Raw genomic sequence first — 14,376 nt, 5'->3', positions numbered from 1 at the left:
GGGGGGGGGGACCTTGGGGCGGACGCATGGCGCCTTGCCCAGGGTATCCGTGTGGAGGCACTGAGCTGAGGGGGGGGGGGGGGGTTGCCAGGCAGCTGCTGAACCACGAGGCTTTGCAGCCTCTTGAACCTTGACGCAGGATAGGGTGTGCTTTGTGAGTGGCGCAGTCTTGCGCTCGGGCGGCTCAGTTCTGCTATCGCTCCACACCCCAAAAGGGGACGTCGCTTTGGAGGGGGAAGGGGCGGGTGAAATGTTGAACCCCCGAGCCTGCCCTCTTTCAGTCCCTCGCCTCTCCTCTGCTGCCGGGAGCCCCAAGACTCTGCCCGAGCAAGCAACATCGGCCCCAGCCCCGGGGCGTCCCCCGCCTTCTCATCCCCGGCAAGGTTGGGGCTTGCAGCTGGGGCTTGGGGTGCCGCTCTCTGTCTAGCCGTGCAGATGGTCTTGGGCCAGCTGCCCACGTGGTGGCCAGTTTTGCAGTGGGGTTTCCTCCTGCCGGTCCCCAGGGCTGCGTCCCCAGTGCAGGCGGCTGCACTCAGCGCGCCCAGGAATCCAGCCCCAGCCACGCCTGCCTGCCTGCCTGCCTGCCCCACGGGCCCACAGGGGACGGCTCCTGGCGGCCCCTTCCGGACCAAGCCAGCCCCGGATGCTCCGAATTACAACAGGGGACACAAACAGCCGTGGGGACGTTCCCTCTTGGGAGGGTTTGGGCCATGGCAAGTCTTGGGCTGGCAACTCTTAGCTGCAGCCCTTCAGGTGAAAAGCTGCAGGTGCCTGCTGTCTTCCTGCAAGCCTTGGCTTGGCAGCATCCCTGGGCCTACCTCACAGGGTTGTTGTAAGAGCTATTTACTTACTTCTATGCCATCCCCACAGCCGAATCTCTCTGGGCGATTTAGAACAATCTGTAAAATACTGTTGGGGAAAACCATTGCAGCATTTCAGCCAGAAGATAGCCAAGGCTGACCCTGTGAAGCCCCTGGGATGGTCCTGCCCTCGCGTTGCCAGGCCCGTCGCAAGTCTGGGCCTGGCACCAAGAAGCGGGCAAGCGGCCAAGTGCCTCTGCACGCGGCAAGGAGCTCCCTGCAGCAAAGGAGGCGCCCGGCCCCTTCCCTGCAATGCACGACTCCCCGTCCCACTGGCTGGGGGAGCCGTGGGGGGGCTGCCTGGGCCGCCCCGCGAGCAGCCCGCCGTTTGCGATGGCTGTCCAGCGCGCGCAGCAGGGCGAGCTCCGCGTCAGCCCGGGAGGCCCTTCGCCCAGGGAAGCTTCTGTGGGCCTGCTGGGCCCCCGCTGCTGCTCCGCAGGAGGCGGCCCGCACCAGGCCGGCACGCCCTCCGCGGTGGATCAGCAGTGGACACCCACGCTTGCCCCGGGGCAGCCACGCTGGCAGGCCACGGAGAGCCGAGTGCCGCGGAAGGCCGCCCCTTCTGGGGACCGCTCCCCTCCTGGCGCCCCCAGCCTGGTGCCTCCCAGCAGGGAGGCTGGGGGCTCCGATCCTGGCCGGACTGTGCATCCGCTCCAGATGTGACTCCACATTTCAAGGAGCGCGGGCAGCTCCTTTGAAACACGGAGTGCCATCTGGAGTTCATGCACAGACCACCTGGTGCAGGAGCTCCGGCCTTCCCTCACTCTCCAGGCGTGGAGCACTGCATGCCCCATCATCCCCGTATTGCCTTTGAGCTGTAATCCAGTCCGAGAGACTGCTCTGGACTGAGGTGCGGCCCCCGAAGGTGTCTCTCAGCCTCCGGACCGGTGTGAATGCCGGGGCAGTGCGAGCTGGAGCTTCCGACCCACTGAAGGGGTGTGCTTGGATCCAGGCCCTGCCCTCCAGCGCCTCTCGGCCTCCCAGGCGCTTCCATCGGCCGCAGGGACTGTTCTCGCTCTCTAGGGAAAACGGCCAGCTCTTCTGGGCAGCGACATCACATTCCGCATTCCAGTTTTGTAGGTCATTTGAAGCAAGAACTGCGGATAACCTGGAGCTGTTTCCTGCTTCCTTTTCCCCATTTGGCATCTTCCTTCCCTGCCCCACATCTCCTTCCCCACGTCTCCCCTTCGCCTTCTCACGTATTTGATTTCCTGCCTCTATACACACAGGCCCATCCAACGAACGGAGGTTCAACACACATTTCTTATTGGAAGAAACATTCTGGTAAAGCTTCTAACCCAGACGGCCTGGGTGGGAAGGGAAACCAAAGCCATGAAAGGATTCAGTGGGGGGTTTTTTGTTTTCAAGTGTACTTTGGCTAAACGGTCGAAAATAAATTGTGTTCAAAACCCATGCGCTGGAAATAAATAGAAAGCCTTTTGCAACTGGGCAAGAATGAGCAAACTCTCATTTCCTAATAGGCATCCATCAAGCTACCGAGGCAGAGAGCTCCTGGCGCCGCTCCCTGCTCACCGTGGCCAGAGGTGTTTTTCCTCAAAGTGGCATTGTTTCCACCGGTTATGTAACTGTCACGGGGCTTCTTAGAACTCCCTCGGCCAACTCCCAGCTCGTTTCCCTTCGCTGGCAGAAGCACAGCCTCTCGCTGTGTGTTTTGCACCCACTGAAACGTATGATTTAAACAACGGAGTGGGGCAGGGCAGGGCAGGGCAGGGCAGGGCAGGGCAGGGCAGGGCAGGGCAGGGGAGGGCAGGGGAGGAGGGGGCTCCAGCGCAGGGCTGCCGGTGCCAAGCGCCATCTTTCGGTGCAGGTTGTGACTTCCACTTGCTCCCAGCCGTGTCGCAATCCTGGCATGGCTGTGCCATCAGGGCCTCGTCACCCAGCCATGCTTTTAGCTGCACGGAATGGTTTTCACGGTTGTCCACTTTCATCTCTGTTGGAAGAAGCTGTGTTTTTCTCAGAACGGTACCATGTAATAAATTGTATATCGCCTTAGAATTGGGTTAGGGTTAAGGTTAGGAGCAAAAGCTGGGCTTTGCTGAGCAGGGCCTGAGGAGGGGCAGAGGCTGCGTCTCCCCACCATCCCCCAGACTGAGAAATTCAGAGCAGCCTTTGGAAAAATAAAAAGCTTCTTTGGAGGAGATGCGCATGTGGTCCTTGGTGGTCCAAATCTGGCCCCAACAGAACAGAAGCTGTCCAATAGCTGCTGGGGGGGATGCGATTGGACACACCGGACACTGGAAGCGCTTCGGCCTTCCCCCAAAGGAGAGTTGCCCGGCCCTTTGACTGTTTTCGGCTGCCCTTCTCTGCCCTGTTCCCAGCTCTTGTATATCTTGCTTGATGTGCGTGTAACCATTGATGGCGGCCCGCCAGCACATCAGAAAAGAGTGAGCAAGTTTAGCAGTCCTGAATAGCGAGGACGTCCCTGCTGGCTGGCAGGGGCAGTGGCCAAGCTGGCCTCTTTCAGCAGGGGGTTCAGAGCCCAGGGGCAACCACCAGAAAGGCCCCTCCTCCAGCTCCACCCAACAGGCCTCTGATGACCCCCAGGAAGATCTTCCAGCCTGGACCCGAATGGCAGCCCGGAATGGGTTGCCTGGTCTCGCGCCGCGAGGGCTCCGAAGCTCCCAACAGCGCCTGGAATTGTGCCTGGGAGCAGACCAGCATCCAGGGGAGCCGAGGCAACGGTGTGCCCCCCACAGCCTCGGGTTCAGATGGGACGCAGCTCAGACAGGTGCCAGAGGAGTCAGAGCACTGGTGCACCATGATCCTCGGCTGCGCACGCACACACCCAGCCACTGCTGAGACCTGGACTCCTAGGGTTGGGCTGAATCCCGGAGGGTCTGGGACCGGAGTCTCCTGGGAATGCAGGGGCCTTTCTGAACCAGGCGGTGTCCCTCGTCGGTCTCGTCTTGTCTGCATTAAGTTCCATTTCCTGGTCCTCATCCAGAAGCAGATGAAGGTTAGGGTACCAGATAGAGAACTTTTAAGTTTCCTTGGATTTAGCCGGAATGGAAGGATAGGGTGCGATCAATATACTGGTGGCACCAAACTCCTAACCTTTCCAAACTTGCTCTCCAGGAAAGGCAGGGACCAAACTGAAAGACCTCCCCACCAGGCAGGTGCTTTCAGTCCATGGCCTCAAATGCCCCAGGGAGCCCCCCACCCCTGAACCAGCAGGCTGAAAGGGCACACCGAGGTGACCAAAGCAGTCTCTGCCCCATACCCAGGCCCGAAGCCAGTCGGCCCCCTGATGGTCCGACCTCCCCCACAGCACACGCTTCCCCGACCCCACAACCCCTTTTCTGCAGGGCAGCGATCACGAGCTGCTGGAAAGTGCCACCGCTGCATAAATCGAGGAAAGAAAGGGAAGTGTTGCGAGGCCTTCTTAAAGAACGAGGCACGTGTTTTGCTCCCCTTCTGCACATTGCAAAACCTTGCGGTCGCAGGGAAACTGCACCGAAGCATCTGATTGCACAACTGCTTTCCAGCGAAGGCCAGCTGGGAAGGCAGATGACCCGGCCAAAAAGAACTGTACAGGCTGCTAACGAGCTGCCTCCCCTTCCAAAGAAGGTCCGTGGCGGCAAAAGCTGCAGAGGGCAGCTGGAGTGCGAGTCGGTCCGAGATGTCCTGGGCGGCCCTGCCTCGCAGGCGCCGATGCTCGTGGCCAGGCCAGCCCTGCTTTTGTGGCCCGAATCTCTGCTCCTTTTGGGGATCCCTCGTTAGCAGAAGGCATTCCACACCCTCTGCAGCAGCCCCCGCCTGGCCTCCGGGGTCAGTGCCGGTCCTTCGGGCCTGGAAGACCCTCCCCAGTGCAGACACACGCATGTGCACGCGAGCATGAAAGGGCCGTGCAACCGGTGCGAATTCATTCGAACTACTGCTAGACTGCAGGAGAACGGTTTTTCTGGCACGTCGCCAGCCTGGGGAGCAAGGCCTTCGGGCTGCAAAGGCTGTCCTGGCCGGCGGAGAAGATGGCAAGATGGCGTTTGAGCGGAATTCCACAAGGACTGAGACACCCGGCACCCTCCGCTTATGCGTTCAGTCTTTGACCTCTTGCAGGGATGCACGAGGCGGGAAAGTTAATAGCTGCAGGAATGGTTCTGCTCTTTAAAAACAGCTTTGGCTTGTTGCAGGTCAGGTGTTAACAGGTTGCCAACCTGACAGCGGAGCCCGTTTCTCTCTCGACCGCGGGAAGCCGTCTGCCCGTGCGCACATGCGGGTCAGCTCGCTGCTGAAGGTTTGAGCGAGCAGGCTTGGATCTGCTCTTGGGTCCGCCACCCACCCTGCTTGAAGGAGCTGAGTTAGCACAACAAACGCCATTTGCTTTTGTGAAATTGCTTGTGCCAGAGAGGGAAAGGGAAGAAAGAATGTCCATAAAGGAGATGAGGAAGCAGTTGTTAAAGAAGACCCCCTGCACACGGTGGGGCATGCAGTGAGCCCGCAGCCCCCGTGATGGGACTGGGTGAAGGAACAATAGGGTGAGGTTGAACGGGTAGAGAGGAAGGAAGAAGGGGGGGGGGTATAAGAAAGGTCAGTGAGAAGATGGAGGTGTGCCGCTTCCTGCCTGCGGGTACGGAGTGGACACCAGTTTCTTTGCTCGGCTGAATAAAGAAACGGCCCGAATCTCCGCCTGACTGGACCTCATTGACGCCTGGTTCACGGGGTCTGTGGGTGCCTGGCTAGTAGAGGCACCAGCGGCTTGCTTTCTTCCGCCCCGCTCGGCCCACGCCCAGCCCTCTGCAGGGGCACGTAATGCGCAGGGCACGCGGAACCTCAAGCGGCATCCCTGGGCCCACCGCATCTTACGGATGTCACAGCTAACCTCAGGGAACAATTCATGTGCCACGGAGTAACAGGGCGCATCAACAGCTTGGATCGGAGACTATCATGAGGCAAGGAGTCCCAAGGACTGGTGGTGCTTTTAAGGCAGTGCTGGCCTGCGGATGTTCGAAATGAAAAAACAACCACTTGCCCGTGGCGATCCGGTTCCTTTTCCTTCCTTCCAACTTATCTTCCTTCTTTGGGCTCACTTGCTCTTAACTAAGTCTAAGTTAGGCGGCTCTGGGACTGAGTTGGAACAGTTGGTGATCCATCTGTGATGGGGTGGGAGAGAGGGCACGCATGTGTGCAGGGTGTATATTTTTGGCGTGCAAGTGGGCATCTGTTTTCAAGTGATGGCTTGTTAATGCCAGTCTGCTCCCGGCTGGCAGGCAAGAAGGTCTGAACGTGGCCCCCAAGACTTTGTCTCAACCCGAAGGGGCAGCCATCTTCTGGGGGTTCTCTCCAGAGCGTGGGGTCCAGAGTTATTCTAGAACTGCGCTTGCCATTGTTGTTATTAGCCTCCTGGTTCATTCTTGCTGAGGGAGCTCTCTCTCCAGCCGCTCATCCAGTCCTTTTCACACCCATCTCCACATCCAGCGGGCAGAAATTCTGCATGTCTGTTGTGCTTCACATGCATTTTTGCTGCCAGAGTCTTCTCTGTCCTTTCCGTTGTACGGATCTAGCTCGTAATCGTTCTGTTATCTGCATTCCCTGACTGCTTATTTAGTCTCTAAATAAAAGGTGCTGGCTTTTGACGGTGCCTGTCCTTTGTTGGGGGGCGCTGCTGGATCCTTAAAAGATGACGGCCACAAGAACATCAAACACACATGTGCAAAAGAGTCGCAGGTGCCAATGCCATGCAATGAATGCCTAAAAATGCAATGAAGAAATCAGGACCAATGTAACTGTTACACAAAGCGAATGACCCCAAGTGTCATTTCCAAGGGCCGCCATCCCTGCACAAGAAAGTTGCTTTCTAAGCTTAACTCCGTGCCGGGGGCGGGGGGGCAGGGCTTGTGCAGCAGCATGTGAGAAAGGGAGGCTGCAGCCCCTTTGAAAAATGCATCCTGCAGGGGAATTAAGCAGAGTAAGAGGCAACCCCAGTTGGGCCCCATGGGACGAGTTCTGGAGCCAGTCCCGCCCCCTCTAGACTGGGCCTAATAGTGCCAGCAATGCTCTGGCCATCGTTGCCTAGTCCGGCTGTCCGCGTCTGAAATACGAGGGGCCGAGGGCAGAGGCAGGGCCTTCTTGGGGGTAGCACCCCACTCGCGGAGCCCCCTTCCTCGAGAGGTTCCCCTGGCGCCGAGGAGGTGATCCTCTTTGGTGGCGGGTCACGACTTGGTTTTAAGGGCGGGAAAACACAGACTTCAAAGGGTACTGCCGCTTTAGCGTGCTGCAACGGTTAATTACGTGCAATTGTAAACAGCCCCGGTGTCGTTGCCACTGCCGAAGGGGCGTTTTGCACAAGTCATTTCAGTCAAGAAAAGCAGTGGAGGGAAAGCAGTCAGGAAGCAGGATTCAGGGCTCCTTCCCAAACGGCCCGCCCCGGCTCGCCACGGAGTCCTCTTTGTGGACCTAGATAGATGAATAACTCCCTAACAACCTCGCTGGAGGTGTGCTCGAGCAGAGGTTGCCAGCCTCACAGGCGTGTCTTTGTGCGGCCCAGATGGGTGACTCATGCCAGGCTCATCCTCGCGAGTCTTTCAGGGGGCCTTCGGAAGGGGCACTTTGACCCCCAAACTGGCCACTCGGCTGGGGGAGCATCAGGCCCAGCAGCAGAATTGCCAGCTCAGCTGCTCATCCAAGGCAGGAAGGGTCTTTTCTGTTGGCTCAGCCGGCAAACCCAAAACCGTGGCTTATTCCTGGCTTGTTCGCACCCCAATCACAGAGTTGGAGGGGACCTCAGAGACCATCCAGACCAACCTCTCTGTAGATACAGGCTCTGCAGTTCAGGATGTGAGCCATTCTGCCTGATTCAAGCACACCTGCCAAAAGTGAGCCCACCCTTCCCAAGCCAAGGCCTCTTCCGCTGCTGGATGGCTCTCCCTGTTGGGAAGTTTTTTCTGGTGCTTAGCCAACATCCGCTTCCCTGCCTGCCTGTTCTAGTCCTGCCTGCTGGAAGAATCATCCATCAGCAGCTGCCCGGACATGGGAGATACACAAATCAGAAACGGGGAGCAAATGGCCTTTCTTTACATGCAACACACTCTGTGGGTCTAGCAACAAGCCCGTTAATCCAAACCCGGCCTGATGTTTTGTGTGAAAGCAGCAGTGTTGGGAATGACCTTTCATTTCCCAGATGTAAACTGGTGACATTGGCAGACCTGCCGGGATTCCCGGTGTGTCCCAGCAGCTCCCCCTCACGCGGTCCTGTTTCCTGCCACTGCACCCTCTGGATCTTATCTCTGCAGTTACCGTAATCTTATCACCACTGGACTTCTGTGCTCGTAAACAACTCCTGTGAAAGGGTAAGAGTGAAGCTTCAGCACAAACGGGGGAACTTGGTGAGAAAGCGTGCTGGGATTGGAGTCCCCCATGCCCTGAACCCTCTTTATTATAGTGAGTTAGTTAGTTATTGACAGTGGTACCTCGGCTCACGAACGCCTCCGTTCACGACCAAATTGGGTCGCGAACAAAAATTTCATAAAACTGTTGACTCAGGTCGCAACCTCCGCAATGGGTGGCAACGGGCGTGTGCCGGGGTGACGACGGGCCGGTCGCAGTCGTGCTGCGGGGCCGGGGAGAGGGCCGTGCTCGTGCTCCGGGTGGAGATGGCTGCGGTTTTGGTTGTTGTCACTTTGCTTCACATTGTTCTGATTAAAAAATAGTTGCAGAACAGACTAACCTTATTTGCATGGACCCTTATGGGGAAATTCGACCTGGCTCGCGACCGCTCTGCGTCACGACCAGAGTCCTGGAACGGATTGGGTCCGTGAGCCAAGGCGCCACTGTGCTTGCGTCCCGCCGTTTTCCTCGCCAAGAACCCGGAGCAGCAGGCGCCCTTCTCGTGCTGCGGATCTCAGTCTGGTCCTCACGGCAAGCACCCTGTGGGGTCGGCTGGGCTAAGAGGCCACCACTGGCCCAGCGTCACTCAGCTGGCTCCGTGGCCAAGTGGGACTGGAACCCCGATCACCTGGGTCCGCACCCCACGCCCGCAACCACGGCACCACGCTGGCGCGTTCGGCTGGCCCCAGGAGCCCCCTGCAGACCCAGAAGCGCGCTCCTGCGGGCGCGTTGCTCGCTGCGCCCAGGAAGCCGCTCCCTTGTCGCCGCACCACAGGGGGACTCGGCCCCGGGGGCCCAGCTCTTCCTTGGCTGCAGGGAAACCTCAGCAGGACTGTCTGCCCACCCCGCCAGGAGCCCGCACGTAAGCCCTGCCTGATAAACCTGTTGTGTTACCAGTCCCTGTGAAGGAATACCTGAGGCTCAACGCACGGAAGGCGAGTCTATCTTGTGGACTTGAGCCCGGAGCTTCTAGGACTGAAGTTCCGGACTTTGCCTGTTACTCACAGGCAAATCCTATATATTCTGCCTCCTTGAGAGGTAGGGCAGGCCTGGGTCCTGTTTTACAGAGGACAATCCTCTATATCAGGGGTGGCCAGACTCGCTCAAGGGAAGACCTGCTTACAGTAAATGTCAGGTGTCCGGGAGCCCCAGGCAAGCGCCCATGGGCGGTGGGAGCAGGCAGGCACCTGTGGGGGCAGCAGCAAGCGTCAAGAGGGTGCCCATGGGCGACTGCAGCAGCCCGCACCAAAACGAGCCTCGGTCTGGCCACCTGCGCCATACAAAGGGCTGCCTGGCCCAGGCTAGGACAGAAAGACGTATGTCTCAATTTTTGTTGTGCATTTCAGCAAAACACAACCAGGAGCGGAAAAGAATACAGGCTTCTTACATACATTGCCTACAATGAATAATGCTGCAAAGCAATTCAACGGCACACGAAACGGGGCTGGCTGTGGACCACAAGGGTCCAGATCTGTTCCCTCGGGCCAGGACAAGCGCTTCGGCCCCCATATTTGCAGGATGGGTCCCCGGCCTTGCCGGCACTCTCGCTCCATGCAGGAGCGGCAGCTGGGAGTCCCGGGGAACCTGCGCAAGAGCAGCTCTGGCCCCCACCGGCCTCCGCACGCAGGGCCTCCCGTGGCGGCCGAGCCCGCACCTCGCCTGACCATCCTCTCCTGCTTCCAGTGGCGCCTCCTGCCTTTCCCTCGCTGCCGGGCCTGCCTATCGCCGACCTCACACCTGCCTCGCTGTGACGCAGGCCTTCCTGCCGGCGGCGGCCCAGGCCCTGCATCCTGCCCGGCGCTCGCTGCGTCTGGTTCCCGCCCTCCCGCCGTGAAACTGGCCACGTCCTTGTGCCGCCCTCGTGCGTCCCGCTGGCTCCGGACCGCAGCCCGGCCTTTGGGCTCTGCTGCCCAGGCCCTGGTGCCCCTGGCACGCCTCTCTCGCCCTGCCTCCGGCCGCCCGTCCCTGACCAAAAGGCTCCACGCCGCATCTGTCGGGATGCTGCCCGGCAGCCCCGCCATGACCAACGCTCTTCTGATGTGCTCCTCCACCCACCTGGGCAGCCCAGGCAGTTGCCCGCCTTGTCTCCAGACCTTCCTGGCGTGTCCTTGGTGGTTGCCTGGCCACCTGTGGACTGAGCGCTGGCCCAGCAGGGCCTCTCAGGATGCTCTGAAGCCCCTGTGGATCCTGCTGAAAGCTCTTCCTAGGCTGCTTCTGTCACCTCCCAAACTATGAGGTGCTAGTCCGCTGATCAGAGGAGTTCTTAAAAAGAAGCACACATTGTGTGACTGTGAACCAGAGTAATTCTGGAAGGTTCCTTGTACCTGGGTAGATCAGAGCAAAGCAACGGCTGAACTGGGACCAAATCTGGGGGGCTGAACTGGGACCAGCCTGTGGGGGCCTGGGCACTTCTGCGGGCCCCTTCCAAATCCTGCCCCCTCCCTGAGCCCCACCCCTGATTTGGGGAGAGGAACCTCCATGCTATCTCCAAACTGAGCCACGCAAAGCAAATCCCTTTGTGATCTCTGTTCTGAGAGTGGAGATAGGGGATGCTCATCGCCCTACGGCCTTGGCGGACTGCACCCCTGAACTAGAAAGAGGGCGCCTATCCCGGGAAAGTCATCCGAGATCGCAAGAAAATGGTGCCCTCTGCCCACAGGGTGCAGCACGTCCGCGGGCTCTCGAGTGGACTCCCACTGGAATCACCTCTCTATAACTTTTGGGGCCGTGGCACATCTGGCGACTTCAGAAACTCCCCTGGGCTGCTCTGGAAGGACAAGGACCCCGGCATGAACTCCTCTTTTGGACCACAGTATTCCTCACCAAGAGCTGCTTAGTCCCTGGGAATTCCAGCTGCCGCCGCCAGAAAGAGTTGCCAAGGCACGTGCCTGCATGCCAGCAAACCAAGGAGAGCCCGGTCGTTGCCAAGGATCGGGCAGATCCAGAGGACTCAAGAAGTCGTCCTGGATCAGAGTGCCAAGTCCTCCATGCAGGAAAAAGAATCCAAAAGGCATCGATACAAGATGGGGAATGCGTGGCTCAACAGAACTGAAAAAGATCTTGCAGCCGCCAAACAAGCAAATGCTATTTTGGGATGCATTAACAGAAATATTACTTCCAAATCACAAGAAGTAGTTGCTCTATACTCCTCACTAGTCAGACCTCATCTGGGATACTGTGTCCAGTTCTGGGCACCAAGATTTAAGAAAGATGCCAGAAAATTAGAAAGGGTTCAGAGGAGGGCAACAAAAATGATCCAGGGTTTGGAAACTGCCCTATGAGGAGAGACTGAGGGAACTGGGCATGCTCAGCCTTGAGAAGAGAAGACTGAGGGGGGACATGGTATCCCTCTAGAAAGACCTCAAAGGCTGCCACAAAGAGGAGGGTCAAGATCTCTTCTTGCTGAAACCAGAGTGCAGGACATGGAAGAATCAAGTCAAGTTGCAGCAACCCAGATTCAGGCTGGACATCAGGAAAAGCTTCCTCACGGTCAGAGCAATATGCCAGTGGAACCAGCTGCCCAGAGAGGTGGTGGGCGCTCCCACACTGGAGGCATTCAGAAAGAACCTGGGCAGCCACCTGAGTGGGATGGTGTAACCTGGTGTCCTGCAACTGCAGGGGGTTGGATTCAATGGCCTTCCTGGCCGCTTCCAACTCTTCTGCTCTATGATTCTATGAAACCCGGAAGATTATGGTCATCCTATGCAGGAGCGTGCAGGTGATCTTTGCCTCCCCACTGGTCCGTCTAGCTGCATCACTTCAGATGGGAAGGAATGGCAGGTGCTGCCAGGGGATCCCCCGCCAGGGAGCCTCTGCCCACCTCCCGCACCCCTTCCCCACTCCCTTCACCCTCTCCAAGGCTGCCTTTGCAGCTCCAGAGAAGCAGCATATTCACAGCATCAACGGCACGGATGGAAGATCTTTTCCAACCTCTAGCCTGGACTCCAGAGAAACCTGCGGCCACCAGATGCTGTGCTGGGGCCTTTGGATTGCTCTATTTGTTGCTTCTGAAGGAGGGAGGGGACCCAGCAGGCACCCAAAGGGTGTCCAGCAGCCTGTGGGTGCCCACAGGAAGGTTCCCGCCCACCCCAATCTTCTGCCTCTGCTCCGGCTGCCGTGAAACCAAACCGACGTCCCATTTCATGCCCTCCTGTGCATTCCTGCCAGTCTCGTGCCTCCTCCACGTGGCTCTTTCCTTTTCCCACAATCCAAGTGCCCAGGTGTGGCAGGCAACCTTTGCACGCCCTCCCTAAGGGGGTTCCTCTGACACCCACAGCACAGTCAGCTTGGCGCCACTGGAATTAGTTCTGTGAAATTAATGCTATTGCCTTCTGTCTGCAGTTTTGTGGGCTTGTTGCCTGACAGTTTTGTTCCCCACGCAGGACGACGCTGCGCTGTTGCGCTTAGACTGCCGTTTCACACTGCACGCTGCTCTGGAACCTGTTCAGAGGAAGGGCGATCTAGAGCCCCTGTCTAAGTCAGTCCGTAAAACGGAATTGCAACCTTCCTCTTGCTGCAGTTCACATTCCCATTTGAAGGCACAGCATCCCATCCATGAGAGAGCCGGGGGTCCCTGTCGTTTTAAAGGCCTTGCCTGGGGGTTTGCTGGCCCGCGGGCAGCTGAGGGCCCCCTTTCCTGCAAGGTCGCACCCGGTCTTTGCCAAGAGAGGCTGTCTCAGCTGGGCAGATCAGAGGACTTAAGAAGACGTCCCGGATCAGGCCAAAGGCCGTCTCATCCAGCAGGGCAAGTGCCGGGTCAGGCGCTGGCTGTCCGCCCAAGGCCAGGAGGCCAGCGTGCACGCACGCACGCAGGTCCTGCTCCCCGGGGCCACTCCGCCCACGGAGGCAGGAGCTCTTCCCATCGCGTCTCCAAGGGAAAAGCTCTGAGATTTCACGGTGGGTGGCCGATACTTTAAGAGGATTTGATGTCCTCTCGCCTCTGCAGGCGCTGGCAAGGCCATGTTCTTCCCGCCTGCGCTGAGGCGCCATCTGAGGAGGGCATCACGGTCCTCTCCATGCGCTTCGGGTCTGCAGCAAGAGATTGCAGCCGCTTGGCGCAGAAATCCGCAGGCGGCCTTCAGGGCTTCCAGCACGTGCTGGGGAGGCTTGGAGCCACTGCAGCAGCAAGACGCAGGAGGCGAGCAGGCTGCCCGGTCCGGGACCAAGCCCACCCCTTGCTCCACTCACACCCATCCGGTTCCATCTTGTCCCGCTGGCCTGGCTCCAACCATAGGCATCCATTCAGGGCAGCAGCAACATGGCTGAACTCTGGAGTAAGGGGGAGGGCCCCTGGACCAGCCCAATTTAGCCCTCATGAGCAGGTACTCCCCAGGTGGGCACTCCGGGTCCCCTGGCTCCCCCGGGTGGCTGCTCCCCTTCCAAAAAGCAGAAATGCCCCTGTAAGAGCTTTGCTGGTGGCTGAAAGGGGCTTTGGCTGGAATTTCGGAGGGGTTCATCTCCCCCCTCCCCGCCTTTGGCAAGCACCAACCAGAAGGATGCCTCTCCAAACTGGGACTGGGCCTCTGGCTGGAAGCGGCTCTGCCCAGAACTAGCAGTTTTGAAACCATCGCCCAACGAGCTGGAGGAGCCCGCAGGCCAGTTCACAGAGTTGAATGCCTGTTGCAACAGAACACAGAGGAAGAGGAAGAGGAAGATGACCCACACTCGGGGGCGGGGAGTTCCCCCTCTGGCCACTGGGGTGCCGATCGCAGAATCCGCTCTGTCTCAAGCGGGGTTCCCGGGTTCAGCCCGCCATTCCCCCGGCCCCTTTACTCTCCCGTAAGTCCTGGATTCAGAACTCGCATCCTGCACTCCGCCCTGGAGCCGAGCGCGCTCCCGCCCGCGGTTTGCGCTCTCCGGCGCCTGCACCTGCGCGCCGCGCTGGGCCGCTGCGCCGAAGCTTGTGCGCCGGCGCGGCTGGAGCGCGCGGAACGGGGAGCGCGGCGCTTCCGCGTCTTCGCTTCGCCGGGACGCCCGCCAGCCCTGCCGGAGCCCCGCACGCAGAAAGGCCCCTTCGCCTCGCGGGGCTCGCCGGCGCCGCGGCTTCCGGAGGCCGCCAGAGGCCGCGGGATCTGCCCGCCGCCCGCGCTCCTGCCCCGAGGGCGGGAGGGGCCGCAGCCCTGGCCGGGCGCCCTGCGGCAGCCGCCGTCCGCCGCGCCGCGCCCGGCAGGGC

The sequence above is a fragment of the Varanus komodoensis genome, unplaced genomic scaffold (genome assembly GCF_004798865.1).
Source record: "Varanus komodoensis strain SLA01 unplaced genomic scaffold, ASM479886v1 scaffold57, whole genome shotgun sequence".
Taxonomy (NCBI): domain Eukaryota; kingdom Metazoa; phylum Chordata; class Lepidosauria; order Squamata; family Varanidae; genus Varanus; species Varanus komodoensis.
Note: the sequence above shows the minus strand (reverse complement) of the source record.